The sequence below is a fragment of the Euprymna scolopes genome, chromosome 39 (assembly GCF_053919585.1).
Source record: "Euprymna scolopes isolate OS-2025 chromosome 39, ASM5391958v1, whole genome shotgun sequence".
Classification (NCBI taxonomy): domain Eukaryota; kingdom Metazoa; phylum Mollusca; class Cephalopoda; order Sepiida; family Sepiolidae; genus Euprymna; species Euprymna scolopes.
Window position 1 is genome coordinate 74,088,695 of NC_136520.1, and position 22,503 is coordinate 74,111,197.

General features: G+C 28.0%; 1 non-coding gene across 1 annotated transcript; it reads right to left on the reverse strand.

Moving 5' to 3' along the window:
* Positions 1-335: 335 nt before the first annotated feature.
* Positions 336-408, reverse strand: Trnar-acg (transfer RNA arginine (anticodon ACG)). The gene has a single exon. It is a non-coding gene; the product is annotated as a tRNA-Arg (tRNA).
* Between the last annotated feature and the right edge of the window lie 22,095 nt (positions 409-22,503).

Below are 22,503 nucleotides of genomic sequence, written 5' to 3' on the forward strand. Positions count from 1 at the left end.
AAAATCTTATTTTATTCTTGTCATGTTGTCACAATCCTTTTCAAAGATGCCTTAATACTTGCGAAGTATGCTTTAAATGTGAATTCTTCTGGTCTGTAAATGAAATTGCCGACTGAACGTATTATTAACTAGCGGCCGTGCCGCGTCGGCATACACAACGCTGAGTAAGACACAAAATCGAGTACACTCAACATCGTCTTACCATCAACTCTTACCAGTGAACTCGGACTATGGGAAATTTCCATATGCACAAAACAAAATCACTGAAAAAACAAAATATCTTAAGGGTAAAGATAATGAGTAAACATTGGATAAAATGGTACTTAAAATTATTACGAACTTGCCAGGATTCGAACCTGGAATCTTTCGATCCGTAGTCAGACGCGGTATCCATTGCGCCACAAGTTCTGTCCGTATGCCGATAGATGTTACCGCGACTGTATACAGACAGTGCTAAATTCCGTTGACATGGGCAGGTAACTTTTTAGACAATTACATGAAACGGCTCAAAAGCCCTTATTTCGTTTTTTTTTTTTTTTTGTGTGTGACTCGGCGTTGCTCGTTACGAACCATATAGAGATAAAGACAATCTAGGAACTCACACCTTTCAGGGGGAAAAGGAATTTTTCAATTCGGTGCCCCCGCACACACACATAAATAAACATTTAGAATTTTCTGAATAGTATAGATTCTTGTGAAAAAGGTATTCGAGTTTGCTGAATCATTTCGTGTATTGCAAAACTGTATTCAAATCTTTTTTTCTCTCGTTTTCTTGAAGATTTCTCAAATCTTATCGACGTTATTGCCCTAACTTTTCCGCCTCGTTCTGGCGTAATTTTTCATGTTGTTTTAGGAATTCCATCATAAAGTTCCTGAAATCCACCATTGCTTTATCTCGTTTCAATTCTTAAGTTTGACAGCCGGTCAGAGTGTAAGTATAATAGTCCATATTTACTGTTCACGTGTCGTCTATTTGTGTCCCTGGATTTCTTGTGATCGTCTTTATTTATGTGCACATAAAAAAGGGCGGATACAATTTTATTTCTTCGGAAAATAAGGAAACATACCTTTCATCTCATTGATCTTACGTTAACGGATCCTTGAAACAAACAAACAAAAAAAAAACACTGCAATATGAAAGACAACTGAAATCTTGCTTGCATTTACAGCCTTTATCTTCTTATGCTTTCCCTGGTTTTCAGTTCTAAATGTTAATTATTGAGCCCCCCCCCATTTCTTGGATCCATCACATCTATCTATCTATCTATCTATCTATCTATCTATCTATCTATCTATCGTATACTATACTATTTTACTTAGTATTTCTGTCTGTGTGTGTGCGTCCGTTCCACTTTTGTCGGAAATTACAGAGCCGATCTGGCTGAAATTTTGTATAGACCTTTGTAATGATAAGGTGCAGCGAACAGGTACTCGTTCGATGCACAGTTAAGGATCAATACGGATCAGTGTTTAAGGCAATAAACGAACACAAATCTAAGCATATTTAACCATAAACATTTGACATAAAGCATTATTCTTAGTCAAGGGATCCACCTTTTGCCAGGTTTTAACTAAAAGTCTGGTATAGCACGAGGACAAGGGATTTGGAAGAATATGTGAGTAGATTTATGTTGAGTAGCGAACAAAGTTGGCAGGTGGGAAAAGCAAGAAATAAAGGCGACTTCACCTGCCGGGTGAACAGAAGCGGCGGGTACATATAGGTAGCTGTCTTTTGTGGTAATTGAAACATACTGTAATAGTGTTAAAAATGTCAGAATGGAACGAGTGTGGAGGATGGATAGGTAGATCTGAACAGACTGGAATATATAGAAAGATTGCTAGATAGATCGAATGATAGTTATATAAATCGATAAAGAAATAGATCAATGGATTGATAGATCGACAGAGAGATTGATAAATTTATAGAGTGATAGATAGATCGATTAATACATAGATCGGTTAACACACACACACACACACACACACACATATATATATATGTATATGTATATATCTGTAGTCATCGACATACAGTCCTGTTTCGTTGTATCACAACTCACCAGTGCCGCTAGACTAGCACCTCCTCCAAGCCGAAGAGTGAACCTAGAACTATCGCGTTGACAGTTAGTAATTCTACCAATCGACCCACGGGAGCGGCGCCCGTAAATTATTTCGCCAAATGTCTATTTAAACAAACATTTGTCCACCACATTTACAGTGCTCTAACCGCTTGTTGTGTGTTTTTTTCAGCCAGTTAAGTAGCGGGTGACATCATTTACGACAGTGCTTTATCCAAGGATGGGGGCTTAAAATATTTGTAGTCATCGACATACAGCCCTGTTTCGTTGTACCACAACTCATCAGTGCCGCTATATATAGAGAGAAAGAGATAGAGATAAAAAGGAACAAACCGTATTATGTGTTCATCAACGTTTCGTCTTCATTTCGAGACTTCCTCTGGATGATATATATATATATATATATATATATATATATATATATATATATATATATATATATATATATATATGTAGTTTTTGTTGTTGATTTTTAAACGATATTAAGGTTAATGTATCCACCTTGGGGATCCGGTGTTTTCTTAGAAAGTCGCCCATTTTTTATTTGGACGTATTTTTTATTTATTATTTTTAAAAACAGAAATCCACGTACACGCGTGTTCCAGGTTCCTACCCGTCTTCAGCGTAGCTTGACTGTTCGGTCCAACGCCTTAATCCATTACGCTATGATGCCATAGACAATTCCGTGCATTGTTTTTATCGTTTATCTATTTACGAAGTTTTTGTTGTTGATTTTTAAAACGATATTAAGGTTATATATATATATATATATATATATATATATATATATATATATATATATATATATATATATATATATATATATATACTATAAAGCTGAATGTCTGTGTGCGTGTGTGTGTGTGTGTGTGTGTCTGGTCACGAATAGGCTCCTATGTGGTTGACTATTTTTAAAAACTGATTACGTATAATGATAGAAGATGTATCGAGACACAGGAATGGGTATGTTTGATCTGGCAGAACGGTGGTTCATTAAAATTGTGGGGTCTGCGTTCGCGTCTGGTCCACAAAGTATGGTAATAAAAAATTAAAAAAAGAAAACGTTTACAAGTGTTTTTGATATAGATGTACATAATAATACTTTGATAAGTATGTTTTAACTAAAATAGGGATGGTATAATAAAATTATCGGGTCTGCGATCGCGCCTGACCTCCATAGAATGGAAATAGGCACAAACTTTAATAAAGACTTTTCATATCTATCTGCGTAAGTATACTTTGATAATTATGTTTCAGTTTGAAGAAATATGGTATAATAAAATTATGGGGGTGTTCGTTTGTGCCTGACCTCCATAGAATGGGAATATGTCACAAAGTTGAACAAGTTTTTTTTAATATAGATCAACAGAATATTGTGATAAGTGTTTCAGTGTGAACAGGTATGGTATAATAAATTGTGGGGTTTATCTATTTTATTTTTACTTTCATCATAATTTTCTTTGGTTTGATACCCTCAAATTCGAAGCTATCTCGTTACAACCCTTCCTTTTCATAACCTATCATACTTTCATAAATCAGAGTCCATTTTCTGTAGGCTGTTTTGGAACCCAGTCAACGACGGGTACTTTTGCTAGTATATATATATATATATATATATATATATATATATATATATATATATATATATATATATATATAAACTGTGTCAATCGCTTTATTGCAGATTAGTAAAATATCAATATTTAAATATACGTCACAAAAAAATATGAAAATTGTACCATCAAAAAGTTGATTTAAGTGTAGTTATTTCCCAAAATGATATTCAAATTCATGCTATATTCACGAAGTTACGGCATTTTATATATTATCAAAAATTTTTTACTGTCCATCGCTTTATTGCAGATTCCTCACAATGCCAAAAAAAAAAAAAAAAAAAAAAATCAGGCGAATAAAGGTTATCGAAAAGTAAAGGATAGTTGCTGGACTCGCTGAAGGATTGTCCATCAAAAATTTAGCCATGGAGCTAGAATGGGATCGAAAAACCTTGAAAACCCCGAACACCAAATCCAGAAAAATAAGGGCATCAGGAGAAATCTTTTAGATCGTGATATTCGGAAAATTCGTAGGGAAGTCAACGAAGTCAAACCGCACCAGTACTTTCGTTTTTGCAAAAGCTGAAATTGCCCCAAGAACATCTATCTAAAATTTCAAGTGTTTAGACCCAAAATTGGAGGAGTTTTGTAGAGTTCTCAAAGGTCAAATCGTTAAACTTTGACACCTTAACAGCCAAATTTCTGGCCGACAACGGATTACGAAGATATTCCCAAATCTCAATACCCTGTATATCAAATTTTGAGTCTGTAGATTAAAATTTGACAGAGTTATTGCATAGGGAACTGTACACAGAGAGACACACATACACACACACAAACACTTTTCCTTTTATAGATATATAGATTACTATTTGTATATAAATTTCTGTAAATTAATGATTGTATATTTATGTTTATTATTTTTTGTTCATTATTGTTTGTGTATTTAGGTCTGTATATAAATATTTGTTAATAAATTTATGTATATACATGCCTGTATATTGACGTTAGTATATTCACGTTTCCATATTCATGTTCTTATAATGATGTTTGTATTTTCATGTATGTATATTTATGTTTGTATATAATTGTTTGTATATTCACGTTTGTATATTAATTTTTGTGTTTAAATGTTTGTATATTCGTATTTTATATCGATGTTTGTAAATTAATGTTGTTTGTGCATTATGTTCGTATATTAAGTTTTAGTATAAATGTTTGTTTATTACTGTTTGTCTCTTATGTTTGTATATTAATGTTTGTATATTAATGTTTGTATATTAATGTTTGTATAATAATGTTTGTATATTAATGTTTGTATATTAATGTTTGTATATTGATGTTTTTATATTACTCTTAATAATTAATGATTGTATATTCATATTGGTATATTTATGTTTGTATATGTATATGTATGTATGTTTGTTTATTCCTGTTTTTGTATTTGTGTTTGCATATTAATGTTTTTTAAAATTAGTTTGTTGATTTATATTTTCATATTTATCTTCGTATATTCATGTTTGTGAGTACATGCTTGTATATTGATGTTTGTATATTAATGTTTGTATATTTATGTCTGTATATTAATGTTCGAATATTTATGCTGGTATATTAATGTTTATATATTAATGTTTGTATATTTATGTCTGTATATTAATGTTTGTATATTTATGTTTGTATACTAATGCTTGTATATTAATGTTTGTATAATAATGTTTGTATATTTATGTTTGTATATTTATGTTTATATATTAATGTTTATATATTAATGTTTATATATTAATGTTTGTATATTTATGTTTGTATATTAATATTTGTATATTTATGTTTGTATATAAATGTATACTATTGTTTGTATAGTAATGTTTGTATATTTATGTTTTTTAATTAATGTCTGTATATTTATGTTTGTATAGTAATGTTTGTATATTAATGTTTGTATATTTATGTTTGTATATTTATGTTTATATATTAATGTTTATATATTAACGTTTGTATATCTAAGTTTGTATATTAATGTTTGTATATTAATGCTTGTATATTAATGTTTGTATATTTATGGTTGTATATTAATACTTATATATAAACGTTTGTATATTAATGTTTGTATATTAATGTTTGCATATTTATGTTTGTATATAAATTTTTGTATAAAAATGTATGTATATTAATGTTTGTATAATAATGTTTGTATATTAATTTTTGTATATTAATGTTTGAATATTTATGTTTGTATATTAATGCTTGTATATTAATCTTTGTATATGCATATTAATGTTTGTATATTAATGTTTATATATTAATGTTTATATATAAACGTTTGTATATTTATGTTGTATATGATTGTTTGTATATTAATGTTTGAATATGTATGTTTGTCTATTACTGTTTGTATATTAATGTTTGTATACTAATGTTTATATATTAATGTTTGTATATTAATGTTTGTATATTAATGTTTGTATATTAATTTTTGTATATAAATGGTTATATATTAATGTTTGTATATTTATGCTCGTATATTTCCGTTTGTATATTTATGTGAGTATATTAATTTTTATATATTAATTTTTGTATATAAATGGATGTATATTTATGTTTGCATATTTATGTTTGTATATTAATTTTTTTATATTAATATTTTTATATTAATGTTTGTATATTAATTCTTGTATATAAATATTTGCATATTTATGTTTGTATATTAATGTTTGTATATAAATGTTTGTATATCTATATTTGTATATTATTTTTTATGTAAATGTATATATATTTTTATTTGTATATTAATGTTAGTACATTTATGTGTATATTTTTGTTTGTATATTAATGTTTATATATTAATATTTATATATCAATGTTTGTATATAAATGTTTGTATATTAATGTTTGTGTATTAATGTTTGTGTATTAATCTTTGTATATTAATGTTTATATATTTATTTTTGTATATTAATGTTTATATATTAATATTTGTATATCAATATTTGTATATAAATGTTTGTATATAAATGTTTGTGTATTAATGTTTGTATATTAATGTTTGCATATTAATGTTTGTATATTTATTTTTGTATATTAATGTTTGTATATTTATGTTTGTATATATATGTTTGTATATTAATCTTTGTATATTAATCTTTGTATATTAATGTTGTATATTTGTGTTAGTATATTTCTGTTTGCATATTAATGTTTGTATATTAATATTTGTATATTTATGTTTGTATATTTATGTTGGTATATTAATTTTTGTATATAAAGGTTTGTATATTTATGTTTGTATATTAATGCTTGTATATTAATGCTTGTATATTAATGTTTGTATATTAATGTTTGCATGTTTATGTTTGTATATTTATGTTTGTATATTAATATTTCTATATTCATATTTGTACACTAATATTTGTATATTTATGTTTGTATAGTAATGTTTGTATATTTATGCTTGTATATTAATGTGTGTATATAAATATTTGTATATTAATGTTTGTATATTAATGTTTGTATATTTATGTTTCTATATTAATGTTTGTATATTAATGTTTGTATATTAATTTTTGTATATTAATGTTTGTATATTAATGTTTGTATATTAATGTTTGTATATTTATGTGTGTATATTAATGTTTGTATATTTATGTTTGTATATTTATGTTTGTATATAAATTTTTGTATATTTATGTTTGTATATCAATGTTTGTATATTTATGTTTGTATATTTATGTTTGTATATTTATGTTTGTATATAAATGTTTTTATATTAATGTTTATATATTAATGTTGGTATATTAATATTTGTATAGTTATGTTTGTACATTCATTTTGGTATAAAAATGTATATTTATGTTTGTATATTAATTTTTGTATATAAATATTTGTATATTTATGGTTGTATATTTATGTTTGTATATTAATGTTTGTATATTAATTTTTGTATATTAATTTTTGTTTATAAATGTTTGTGTGTTAATGCTTGTATATATTTTTCTGTTTATTAATGTTTTTATATTAATATTTGTATATTTATGTTTGTATATATATGTTTGTATATTCAAGTTTGTATGAAAATGTATGTATATTTGTATTTGTATATTAATGTTTGTATATTTATGTTTTTATATAAATGTTTGTATATTTATGTTTTTATATTTATGTTTGTATATTTATGTTGGTATATATGTTTGTATATTCATGTTTGTATTTTAGTGTTTATATTTGTAGGTTTATATATGTATGTTTGTATACTAATGTTTGTATATTCATATTTGTATATGATGTTTGTATATCGATGTGTGTATATTCATGTTTTTATGTTATTGTTTGTATATTCTTGTTTTTGTATTTATTATTGTATATTTATGTTTTTATAATGCCGTTTATATATTCCTGTTTTATATTCATCTTTGTGTATTAGTATATTTCTATAATATTTATATTTTAAGTTATATATTATGTTTGTTTTATTTATGTTTGTATATTAATGTTTGTCCATAATGTTTATATTTTTGTTTATATATTATTGTTTTTATATTTATGTTTGTATATATATATTTGTATATTAATATTTGTATTAATGTTTATATAATAATGTTTCTATATTTATCTTTATATATAATTATTTGTATATTATGTGTGTATATTAATGTTTGTGTATTTAATTTGTATATTTATATCTGTATGTTAATGTTTGTATATTAATGTTTTCCTATTATTTTATGTCTATTAAGGTGCGTATATTAATGTCTGTATATTAATATTTTATATTAAGGTTTTTTTTATTATTGTTTGTCTATTTTTGTTTAATTATTAATGTTTCTATATTAATGTTTCTATATTAATGTTTCCATAATTATGTTTGTATATTATTTTAATTTTAGGTTTATATAATGATGTTTGTATATTAATGTTTTTATATTTTAGTTTGTATATTAATATTTATATAAATTTTTGTATATTAATGTTTGCATATTAATGTTTTTATATTTAGTATTGTCTATTATTGTCTTTCTGTTGACGTTTCTATACTAATGTTAATATAATTATATTTAGGCATTTCGCTTTATCTATTAGTTTTGTCTATTTTTATTATACATTAATGTTTGTAGATATATGTTTGTATATTAATGTTTGTATATTAATGTTTGTAAATTTACGTTTGGACATTAAGTTTTTTATATTTTTGTTTGTATATAAATGTTTGTATATTAATGTTTGCATATTTATGTTTGTTAGTCATTGTTCGTCTAGTTATGTTTGTATATTCATGTTTTATATTAAATTTTCTATTTTTATATTTTATATTCATATTTGTATTATTATGTTTGTATATTATTTTTTTAATATTCATGCTTGTATATTAATGTTTGTTTATTTACGTTTGTATATCAATGTTTGTGTAATCATGTTTTATATACACGTTAGTATAATAATGTTTGTATATTAATGTTTGTATATTAATGTTTGTATGTTAATGTTTTTTATCCTTATGTTTATATAATCATGTTTGTATGTTTATGTTTGTTTATTTTTACATACTTAACTTCTTCTAAGGGCAACAAACTTACACACAAAGTTACAGGCTAGAATTCGGTTCCTCAAAACTAATGGACACGTTTGCTGATTGCAACATATATTTGACATTTTCTTGTAGAAAGGTCTTTGCTGACCAGCAATAAACGAAACTACCATAGCGAAGAGGGGATATTGCCTTTGTTAATGGTCCTCTAGGCTTTGTATTTTAGCACTAATAGCTTATAAACACTCTCAAGTAATTTATGCTTGCTCACTTGTAAAACTAAAGGAAAATTCCATACAGTTTCTTTCATAGAACTTCCCGTCTCTTGAACACAACATCGAGGATCTGCTTGAAAGCCGACTACAACATGATTGTGTTCAAGTCCAATGTAAACAATTTCTTGTTGAGCCGTCATCAAATTCTAGTCAATTTCTACTCATCATTACTGTGTTTTCTCACCGATTATCTGAAACTCATTAACCTTTATCCTTGAGTAGCTTTTGGGTCTTTTTAAGAGAGAGAGCTCTTATTTTAAATCTGAATATATTGTACTACAGATGTGTGTGCGTGTTACAAGTGTGTTGGCGATAGCTATTTTGAAAAGATGTTGTGAGTCTATCTCTGCTCTGTTATTATTTTTTATGGCAGGTGCTCAACTAAGTTGCATTCTATGGCAAACACTCGCCTAGCTGCAACCACTTTATTCTTGATCTGAAATCGATCACATACATCAAATCCGTTGCTAAGATCGTCGGAAGAATGGTTGGGTCATTCTAACATCCCAGTAAATATCTCATTGCTAATCAACTAATTACAAATTACTATTTTAAACAACTTTTTTATTTGGTTAAAACCTATTGTAAGTAACAAATCCCCATCCTTTACCAGTATCCTCGATTGGGGGTTTGCCTTGATGTGTGGTGACCAATTTGCAATAAGAAGACAGAAAAACAAGAAATAATATGAAGAACAAGAAGTAAAGGAGAATAAAAATCAAAATCAGCTTCATCCTATGTCTCTTATCGAATCAGCTTCATCCTATGTCTCTCATCGAATCAGCTTCATCCTATGTCTCTCATCGAATCAGCTTCATCCTATGTCTCTCATCGAATCAGCTTCGTCCTATGTCTCTCATCGAATCAGCTTCGTCCTATGTCTCTCATCGAATCAACTTCATCCTATGTCTCTCATCGAATCAGCTTCATCCTATGTCTCTCATCGAATCAGCTTCATCCTATGTCTCTCATCGAATCAGCTTCATCCTATGTCTCTCATCGAATCAGCTTCATCCTATGTCTCTCATCGAATCAGCTTCATCCTATGTCTCTCATCGAATCAGCTTCATCCTATGTCTCTCATCGAATCAGCTTCGTCCTATGTCTCTCATCGAATCAGCTTCGTCCTATGTCTCTCATCGAATCAGCTTCGTCCTATGTCTCTCATCGAATCAGCTTCATCCTATGTCTCTCATCGAATCAGCTTCATCCTATGTCTCTCATCGAATCAGCTTCATCCTATGTCTCTCATCGAATCAGCTTCATCCTATGTCTCTCATCGAATCAGCTTCGTCCTATGTCTCTCATCGAATTAACTTCATCCTATGTCTCTCATCGAATCAGCTTCATCCTATGTCTCTCATCGAATCAGCTTCATCCTATGTCTCTCATCGAATCAGCTTCGTCCTATGTCTCTCATCGAATCAGCTTCGTCCTATGTCTCTCATCGAATGAACTTCATCCTATGTCTCTCATCGAATCAACTTCATCCTATGTCTCTCATCGAATAAGCTTCATCCTATGTCTCTCATCGAATCAGCTTCATCCTATGTCTCTCATCGAATCAACTTCATCCTATGTCTCTCATCGAATCAGCTTCATCCTATGTCTCTCATATAAAACATAGAACATTCACAGCAAACACTCGTCTAGCTACAACAACAATCAGAAATTTCTCTTAAACTCCATATGTGTGACTTAAGCTAAACAAAAATCCATGAAGAAATGTTTGTTTTTCTCCAGAAACCTCGCCCGTAGAACACGATTCTTCGCAGCTGCTTCCCAGTTGATTATAACATGGTAGTTTTCAAATCAAATGTAAACACGTTCTTATTGAGTCATCCTCTTAAATAATTAAACCTTACTCAATTTCCACCATAACCGATCATCACAGTATTGTCTCGTTGTAATGAAGAGCAAGCCGACAGAGTTTAAACAAGCTTTCTAGTGCAGACAGGATCAAGGGCTCAGACCAAATAAAACTAGTTGGCTCGGGCTTAGAACTGGAACAACCTTAACAAGAACGAGCATTGAGTGCATAATGACGTGTCAGTGACGTAGAGACGCATACCCTCCTCTAAAATAGATAGAAACGCACATGGGACATTTTTAGTCAGTCACTTAATCTTCAGTTCAAGCTTAGAGTCAACAGTTTGAGTCCGACATAGTCGTCAAAAGATGAAGACTTCTCACGGAAGCGACGATAGGCAGCGATGTATCGCAGATGAATCGATAGAGAAATTCCCACCCTCCTTCTAAGGATAGGCAGAGAACAGGAGCGCAACTTCGTGCGTGAAACGAATAAAGTTCCAATTGGTCAGAGAAATGAGACTTGCGTTGTTCTTATGTTATGTTACAGGAGCCGAAATCGAGACACAAACCACTCGAGGACACGGCAAGAGACGCGAAGAAGATATATAAAAACTACGTTCTACTTTTATAACCTCCCCAAAGGGCTAATGTGCTGTAAAATAAACAGTGACCCATTAAAAGCAGGCATCACTCCTCCCCCTCTCCATACAGAATCTAATACTTATTAACCCGTATCCTTGAGTAGCCTTCGGGCCTTGATAAGCGAGGAATCTAGATTATATACTAAAAACACAGTCCTAAAGCAGGTAGTTCAGCTAGAAGTATATTTTAATCATTCTCTGAGCACCGCGGACACCTTAGTTTATTAATATTCCTGAGCTGAATAACGAGATTATGAGGGAGGGATGGAGGTAATGCCGTGCTATTTGACTTGAAAAGTGGTTTTTAAGACTGTCACTGAATGTCAGGAGTATTAACCCTCTTCAGATCGCCCCATTAGCGAAAAGGAGCGGGCCATTGAGGGAGAGAGAGAAGCGCAGGGTATCAGGTTGCCACGTGACGCAAGCGTCCAACCAGCTGCGCGCGTCGGCCGCGTCTCTGCCAGTTCGTCTGGTTGTTCGCCTTTTTTTTTTAAATTTTAGATTTTTTTTTTCATTTTTCTCTTTTTCGTATCGTATTTTGTAAATTATTGATTTATGTTTCACGTTCTTTGCTGGGTTTAAAATTGTATTTGAATATGTATGTCGTGCCAAACAGGTAAAACGAAGGGAAGAAGAAAAGAAAACAAAGAAAGAAATGGAAGAAATAAAGACGTAAAAAGTTAATAGGAGTATTAAAGTGAAATAGAGAGAGAAAAAAGAAACAAGTGACGTACAAAAATAAAAAGAATGAAAATAAAGAAAATAAATGTGTAAACACGAAAAAAGATAGAAAGAAAAAAGAAAAAGAAACAAAGAAACACCTATAGTAAAATGGAAAGAATAAAAATAGGAAGATATAAATAGATAGATAAGAAGAACAAAGGTAGAAAGAAAATAGAAAGAAATAGAAAGAATAAAAAGATGGAAATGCAAAAGAGAAAAGGATAAAAAGATGAAAAGAAAAAGATAGAAAGAAAAAGTAGTAAGAATAAAAATAGAAAGAAAAAAGAAAAAATATAGAAAAACGATAACAAAATTTAAAAAATACAACAAAAAAACAGAAAAAAGTTGAAAGAAAAAATATGAAAAGAAAAAAATAGAAAGAATAAGTAGAAAAAGACAAATAGAAAAAGATAAAAGAAAAAAAGAAAAAGACAAAAAAAGTAAAAAAGTTAAAAAGAAAAAAAGATAGAAAGCAAAAAATAAAGATAAAAATAAAAAGATAAAATGAAAAAGATAGTAAGAAAAATTAAAAAGAAAAAGCAAAAAGATAAAAAGAAAAAGGAAAAAAATAACAAAAAGAAAAAGAAATAAAAAGAACAAAAAATAAAATAAAAAGATAAAAATGAAAAATAGAAAGAGAAAAGATATGAAGAAATAAACAATAATAAAACAAAAAAGAGAAAAAATATAAAAGACAAAAACAATAAAAAGATAAAAAGAAAAAAAGAAAAATAATAAAAATAGAAATAGCCAAAAAGAAAAGTAGAAGAAAAGATAAAAAGAAAAAATGAAAGAAAAAACAAAAAAGATAAAATGAAAAAAGATACTAAGAAAAATTATAAAGAAAAAACAAAAAGAAAAAAAGTAAATAATAAGGAAAAAAAAGTAAAAAGGTAAAAAGAAAAAAGAGAAAAAATAATAAAAGGCAAAAGAGATAAAAAGAAAATGAAATAAAATAAAAAGAATAAAAAGGAAAAATTGATATGAAAAAAAGAAAGGAAAAAGATTTGAAGAAACAAACAATAAAAAAATAATAAAAAATAAAAAAGATAAAACAATAAAAAAGATAAAAAGAAAAGAGTTAAAAGAGAAAAAATAGAAAGGAAAAAGACATGAAGATAAAAATTAAAAAGATAGAAAAATCTTGAAATGAAAATGTTAGAAAGAGAAAGATAAAAAAGTAAAGATAGAAAAAATATACAAAAGAGATAGAAAAAGATAACAGATAGATAGAAAAAGACAGAGATGTAAAAGGCATAAAAAGAAAGGAAAGAAAAAAGTAGATAGGAAGAGAACGATAGAAAAAGATCGAAAGAAAAGGTAAAAAGAAAAAATAAGAAAGAAAAAAGAAAGAAAGAAAGAAAACAAAAAAAGAAAAAGAGAAAAAAATGGAAGGGAAAACTATAAAAAGAAGGCAGAAATATACATATGGAGGAAAAATTGAAGGAAAAAGGCAGAAATGAGAAATGTAAAAGCAACAAACACATAAAGAAAGAAAAAAAGGCAGAAATAAAGGGACAAAGAAAGAATGAAATATAGAAAAAATATAAAACCGACAAACAAAACAGAAGAAAGAGAGAAACGAAACAGAAAGTCAGGATTTACTCAACAAAGAAAAATATATTAAAAAAAAAACAGAAAAGGATTGAAAGAAAAAACTAACTACGTAACCAATAAATAAAAAATGTAAAAATAAAACATTAAAAAGAAAGAAGCGTAAAGCAAAGAAATGAAAAAAAGAGTAACGAAAAAGACGTTGAAAATGAAAGAAAGTAAATAGAAAAGAAGGAATGAAAAAAGATAGAAATTGAAAATGAAAACTTTTCAAAAGAAAAAAATGAAAGAAACAAAAAAAAAAAGAAAGAGTAACTAAGAAAAACAAGTAGAATAAAACGTGTACAAAAAAGAAAAAAATAGAAAAAGAGGGAGAAGGAAATAATAAAGCTCAGTACAAAGCTGCTCCAACAGTAATATCACATTTCTTTCATTGTTTCACCGAGGAAAACCGACACCACCCGAAGGAAAAACACGTGACATTTGAATTAAATACAGTTGTTAGTAAAAAACTAAATTGCATTCACCAAAAAACAAAACAAAAAACAAAGAACGGTATTATATATATATATATATATATATATATATATATATATGTGTGTGTGTGTGTGTGTGTGTGTGTGTGTGTGTGTGTAAAAACACAATTGTCTGCAGAACAGAAACCATTTTCAACAAGTGTTTACTTTTAGTGGAGTTTATGGAGTGTTGTGTTTTGCATTGAAACAAACAAACAAAAAAAAAATCAAAACAATAAACATTCAAATCAAAAAAACATTTAAAACAAAAAAAAAATGATTTATCAAAAAGTATCTAAAACGCATTTTTTTCTTGAATGTTAAGAATCGTTCCTTCCATAATTAGCTCGACCGCGATTCGTATGAACATATCTATGATAAATTATTAATCGGCATCATGGATTTTTTTAGTGTACTTCTAATACATAAATAAAAATGTAAAAGTATTTTTGTGACTAACCGATAGTCTTTATAATCACTGGATCAATTACTTTGACATTTTAGTATAGTATTTTCATCGTACCCATGCGTGTTATATTCAATTTTTATTCAATAAATTATGTGGCTTTATGTGTAACAATGTCGTCATTTTTATATGGGGAAATATCACCGCTGGTAATTCACCAGACACGTGACATCGATAAAACATTAAACTTCCACAATATTTGTTCAGGCTGAAGGATGAATATATACAGACATAATAAATGACTGTGGAATATCAGTAATCGTTTTTTATTATGTTTATTATTTTTATAGGCAGATTTTCTTTTTAGTTGTACAAATATCCGCGAACCATATAATCACTAAAAGGAACTTTTTCGGTCAACATAAGTTTCTCGCTTAATGAAAACAGAATTTATGAAATGAACAATAGGGGTGTATTCGAAATGGTTCACAAATTAAAAATGGGTGAAATTTAATCACGTGATTATTGAAAATGTAATAATTTAATTAAAATTAAATTTAAATTAACCACGTGACTAATGAAATTCCTGAAATTAGCTTTGGAATTTTTAGCCAAACATGAATATTATTTTTACTTAAAAAATAACATTAACACACTAAGTTATATCAAGGTCTATCGTGAAATCACCACAAACTTCTATATCTACTTACGTTATATTAGAAACAATTTTTTTTTTAAATATTGAATTTTTGGCATTTAAAAAAATTGCCGAATCTGTCAAATCAATAATAATCTGCTGGAAATATTGAAAACAAAAAAAGAACCTCTCCCAACAATACGGGCAATAATTCGGTTTCCTGTTTCCTTTGAGTGTTTCAAATAAGGGAGACAGAATTACTAGAATTTGGTATTAGAAACTAAGAACCTCGCAAAAATCGTTAACTATTGACTTTTTTGCAATTTGGTTAAATTTGTTAGTTTTCAGTCGCTAATAATCAGCTCAAAACATTCAAAAAAAGATTAAATTAAAGAGAATGATACTCTTCAGAATTTTACCCGGATCCTCGGGATTTCCCGTTAATTATGGTTAGGGCTCGACTAGCAATTACTAGATAAAGCCGAGATTTGTTCAAATGTTGAAACACTAAATCAGCTTTTTTGTATAATATAAAAAAAAAAATTATTTCTTGGATAATGGGTGATTTTTTTTCTGCTTAATTTTTTAACATGTTCACAAAAATAATTTGTAAATTTTCTTAAAAATACTTTTTTTTACTTTCACCTAACAATTTATGGTTTTCATAAGAAGCATTCATCTTTTCTTATAAAAAAACTTCTGTTCAAAAAAACAACAAAAAAAAACATTTACTGCCAATTTTAAAAAAATAACAAAAGTGAATAAACAATACAAAATGCAACTTTTTTAGGATAATATATATATATATATATATATATATATACACACACACATATATATACATACACACATATATATACATACACACATATTTATACACACATACATATATATACATATACACACACACACACACATATATATATTTAGTAAATTTACAGTAGGTTTTTGTTATTTTTTATTTATTGTATTTCTATTTTTTCCGGTTTGTTTTGAAATTCGTCTGCATCTGTTACTTCGCTCGGCTTAATCCGGTCACTGCCGATCAAGCCCGAACTTGACTTGTGACATAAAGACAAGGGAAACAGCTAAAATTTCTAATTTTTCAGACAATATTTTCTTTAATAATGACTTTCTTCCTTATCGTTTTTCGTAAGTTTTGGATATTTTCATTACTGCGACATGGCAATTCAGTAGATACTATTTGTTTTTACTTGAAAATCAATAATTCGAGTTCCGAATTTCGCTACAATAACGAAGAAGTACCAAAATGTTTACGAATATTCTCATTTATTATATTTGAAAGCAATATATTTTCCAAAAAATGTACGAAAATAAGGATATTTATTTGAATAAAAAACAACAGTTTTCCTTCTTAGTGACACTCAATATGGTTTCCGTTCTGCTAGATCTACAGCAGATGTGCTTACAATTATATCTCATAGAATTAGAAAATCTCTCGACGGAGGCAACCTTTCTAGGCCAATTGCTCTTGACATATCTAAGGCCTTTGATAGGGTATGGCATAAAGGTTTACTTCATAAGATCTCTAGCTATGGTATTGCTGGAAATATCTTCTCAATTATTAAATCATTTCTTTCTGATAGGTTCATAAGAGTAGCAGTTGAGGGGCAAAAATCAGAAGCTCACAGTATTAATGCCGGTGTCCCTCAGGGGTCCATCCTGGGCCCAACTCTCTTCCTGATCTACATCAATGACCTCCTTAAACACATACTTAAATCATTCGTTGACATCTATGCTGATGACACGACCATCTACGGCAACACATCAAAGGCTGTAAACGACAAAGTTATCTCTGATTCTCTCTCCTCTGATCTCGAGTGCGTGGTTCAGTGGGGGAAGATGTGGCTGGTTACCTTTAATGCATCCAAAACCAAACTCCTATCCTTAAATCATCAACGCTCTAATCCCCAGCTGGCATCAATTGTGATGGATGGCTCTCGTCTGGGTGAGGCCCCGTGTTTTGACAAGCTTCTGGGTTTGACCTTTACTCCTGATCTGAAATGGAACACGTACATCAAGTCTGTTGCCAAGGTCGCTGGAAAGATGGTGGGATCCTTCTACCACTCCAGAAGATATCTCACTACTGATGCAATTCTCTATCTATATAAAAGCCAGAAGAAAAGTATTCTAAAATCTTTAAACAGTCCTATGATTTCAAGAAGAATTTCTATGATACTGAAGAACCTCCATCTTTCTCTTATATCACTTTTAAATCTCTTTGTCCTATTTATGCGATTGATATTTCTAAATATGATGATAGAACTAGAGTTAGTAATATGGATATTCAGATTAAAGCAACTTTCAATACAGCACCAGGAACTGGAGTAGAAGTTTTTGCAACTCTTTTATCTGATATTGAACTTAGTCTTCATTCAGCTGATAGAAGATTTAATCTTATTAGCTAAGCTACGCTAGTTCTGAAAGTTCCACTAGGTTTCTGAGATGAAATTCAAATAGAAAAAATGGAGATAGAAAATTTATCTAGTAAACAAAAAATAAAAAGAAATAATCATATCGATTTGCCAAAAAGTATTAGAGGAATTATAGTAGGAAAATCAGGATGTGGAAAACAAATCTTTTAATGAATCTTTTATTACAAAAAGGATTTCTAGATTATAATAATTTAATGGTTTATGGAAAATCTTTATTTCAAAAAGAATATGAATTATTAAAGAACTTAGAGATACTTCCTAAAGATGGAGTATTAAAATTATTCCAACATCAAGATATAGATTCTGAAACTGTAATAAATTATCTAAAAGAACGTGCAACTTTTGAACCAAATATAACAGTCACTTTTTATGATAAGAATGAAGATATTATTGATCAAGCAGAAGTAGATAGAAATAAAAAAAAATTAATTATCTTTGAGAGGAGAGAAACAAGTAAAATGTGAAGAGGAAGGCATTCAAATATAGATTGTTTTTATAGATCTCAAAACTTCTTTAAACTTCTAAACAAACTATAAGAGAGAATGCTAATTGAATTATTTTATTCTATCAAGATAAGAGATCACTTAGATTTATACTCGAAGACTATGCATACGATGATATGAATTATCAAGAATTTAGAAGATTATGTAATAAAGTATGGAATGAAGATTATGGATTTTTAACAATAGACACAACAAAAAAGGAAGGTAATGGAAAATATAAAAATAAATTTAAAGCAATCATACTTAATTAAAGTATCACAGCTACAGGTTTACTTTTTTTAAAAATCTATTTCATTCTAATAGAAATGGATATATTTGGAAGACCAATTAATCAAGATGAACAATTATAAAACTTAGGACTATTTTCTTTTTAATTATATCTACATCAAATTTTCCAAATTTTCATTACTAATGATTACTATATTGTCCAATTTCTTATGTACAATCTTTAACCCTTATCCTTGAGTGGCCTCTTGACCTTGATAATGTGGTGATGCCTATGTAAAAAAAAAAAAAAATAAGTGCAGTAAAAAAATACTGATTATGTAAAAAATGGTATAGCTTCTGGTCCTATAGATATGAAAAGTTATGAAATAAAAAAATTAAAATCACCAGAAAATAATAAAGATGCAATTAATAAAGAATATCTTACAGGAAAATTAATTAATGGTCCTATAGGTGTTTCTTTTCTTGGAATAACTTTTGTTAAAATTGCTGATGTGAATATCCCTAGTAATAGAAAGTATATTGCTATTATAAAAGGAAGATTGAGTGATAATCTCCCTAAAGGAACTAGTTTTGGATTTGGGATAACTTCTAAACCAGCTGATGAAAAATTAACTTGGGAAACAGTTACTGGAAAGAGAACTTTTTTTTATACTTTAGGTCTTTATTCAGGAAATAAAATATTTACAATTTATTTTGATGGTTCAGGAGTATTCAAATTGGATAATGTTGATTTTTATCTTATATAACTCTATTTTTTCTTTTTAAAATGGATATCTTTGGGAGACCAATAAATCAAGAAATGGAATAGCATCTGATATGAAGAATTATGGAATAACTAATTTAAAAATTCCTGTGAATTCTAACGATGCAACAAGCAAAGAATATGTAGATTCTGAAATAAGTAAAAGCTCTGGAAGTTATACATTCAATCGAGATATGCATGATAAAAAGATGATTAATTTAGCACTTCCAACAGATTTAACAGACGCTGCTAATAAAGAGTATGTAGATAATAAAGCTATAGATATTACATCGGATTTAGATATGAAGAAACATAAAATACTTAATCTTGATTGGCCTGTGGCTAAATTAGATTGTACAAATTCTTCAAGTATAACAACACTCACCTTAAGATGGTCGGACATTACATGAGCCGAAACGTTGTCAGAATAGCATCCCAGATGAATCGTGGAAAGTGGAGAGTTAGCTTGCATAATATCAGTAAAGGTCGGACGTCTAAACAAGGCCAAAGTGATGTTAAATAGATAAAAAAGATAGAATATATATATATATATATATAATATATAATGTTTACTAAAAGAGCAAGATATACTTTTATTTATATTGCACACACATACACACACACATACACACACACACACATACACATACACACACATACATACACACATACACACACATACATACACACATACACACATACATACAAACATACACATACACATACACACACATACACCCACATACCCACACACATACATACACACATACATACACACACATACATACACACACACACATAGCTACAAAAGAATATGCTGATTGGACATCTGGAAATCTAAATGGAAGAACTCCTATAAATGTAGGAAAACCTGATAATCCTACAGATGCAGCAAATAAACAATTTAAAGCATTAAGAAAATAAAAATTATATAGATACTAAAACAAATAAAAAAAAGCAAATAATAAAGTTTAAAGGATCAGGAAGATATGCAATGAATTTTACTCCTGATATTATAGTTTTAACATCTTCTTTAACTTCTTTAACGAATAGAATGGTTGAAAGTTATAGTTTTGTTGAACCAAATGTATCTTATTTTTGGAATTTAACAACTTTTGAATCTCCTTATTATAAATTCATCTCAGGTAATTTTGAGATTGATGGAAATGAAATATTAGTGAATCATGTGAATTCTTCTTATTTTGATTTTAATAATTCTTCTCTTAATACTTTTGATTATTCTTTAGCTACAATTACTCTGATTAAATTCTAAGTTTTCAACAGTAATAGAATTTTGATCCTTTAAAAATGAACCAATAATTTCTCGATTCTCTAAAATCCCAAATCTTGTTATAAAAAGATAAGTCAATTAGAAAAGAATAGAAAGTATACAATCACTAAAATGGAATTGAAAGAAAATAAATTTGGTTTATGTGTTTGTGTTAGATTGAAAGAAATAAATGAAATTGTAACTCTACCAAAGAGATTTGTTAAATTAGTTTCTAATAATGTAAATGATTTTGAAGGAATAAAATTAATCTATCTTGGAAGATTTAATGGAATGGATAAATTAGAATTCCAATTCCCTAAAGAGGAAAAAGCTACGCAGGAAGAACTAGATACAATAATGGAAGCTACGCAGGAATCTTCAGAGGAATCTATATAAGTTTCACTCAAAGTTAAATTTCGTTTCACTCAAAGCTAATGTAAGTTAAAATATCTATGTAATTCTAAATGTAATTTATTTATTAACGTATCTAATTTAGGTAGGGTATTTATATTACACTTACTACAAATAATGAATCTAGGCGAACCAGAGAGATTACAATGATCTAAACATCTTTTATTTTTTTATTGTGTTATCAAAAGTTATATTACAGAAATAACAATTAATAGAAGAAGAAGATTTATTATAAAGTTCATTAAAGTCATTAGTTTTTATTCCTCTAGATTTACATAGTTTTATAAGTTGTCGTTTCATATTTTTCTTTATAGTAATTCTTAGATATTATTCTTGAACATTTTTTACAATATGAGAGATTTGAGTTACTATAGAATTCTTTTTCTGGTTTACTTTTTTCACATTTAATACAAAACTTTTCATAGGACATTTTTTCATTGAAAAATTTAAACTATTACTATATAAAAGTTATCATAGAAAAAAAAAAAACTCTAACGAAGCTTTCACTCAAAGGGTTAATTTCGTTTCACTCAAAGGGTAAAGTATCAATTCCATGATCGAGAATAAATCTTTTATTATCAAATGGATTAATTGAAATCTTTTTTATTTGTTGTAGATACATTCCATGCTTTTTTGAGTTTAAACAGTAGTTATGGTTATACTGCTTTGTACTAGTGAATAGAGCATATTTAAAATCTTCTAGTTTAATATCTTTTTTAATTGTAGCTTTAGAATTTCCTTTTAGTTTTTTAAACTCTGTAGAGGAAGTATAAGAATAACTTTTACTTTTTAATGCTACAAATTCTAACATCTTTTCTCCTGATAATTCATCTTTGAATCTTCTAGTTTAATATCTTTTTTAATTGTAGCTTTAGAATTTCCTTTTAGTTTTTTAAACTCTGTAGAGGAAGTATAAGAATAACTTTTACTTTTTAATGCTACAAATTCTAACATCTTTTCTCCTGATAATTCATCTTTGAATCTTCTAGTTTAATATCTTTTTTAATTGTAGCTTTAGAATTTCCTTTTAGTTTTTTAAACTCTGTAGAGGAAGTATAAGAATAACTTTTACTTTTTAATGCTACAAATTCTAACATCTTTTCTCCTGATAATTCATCTTTGAATCTTCTAGTTTAATATCTTTTTTAATTGTAGCTTTAGAACTTCCTTTTAGTTTTTTA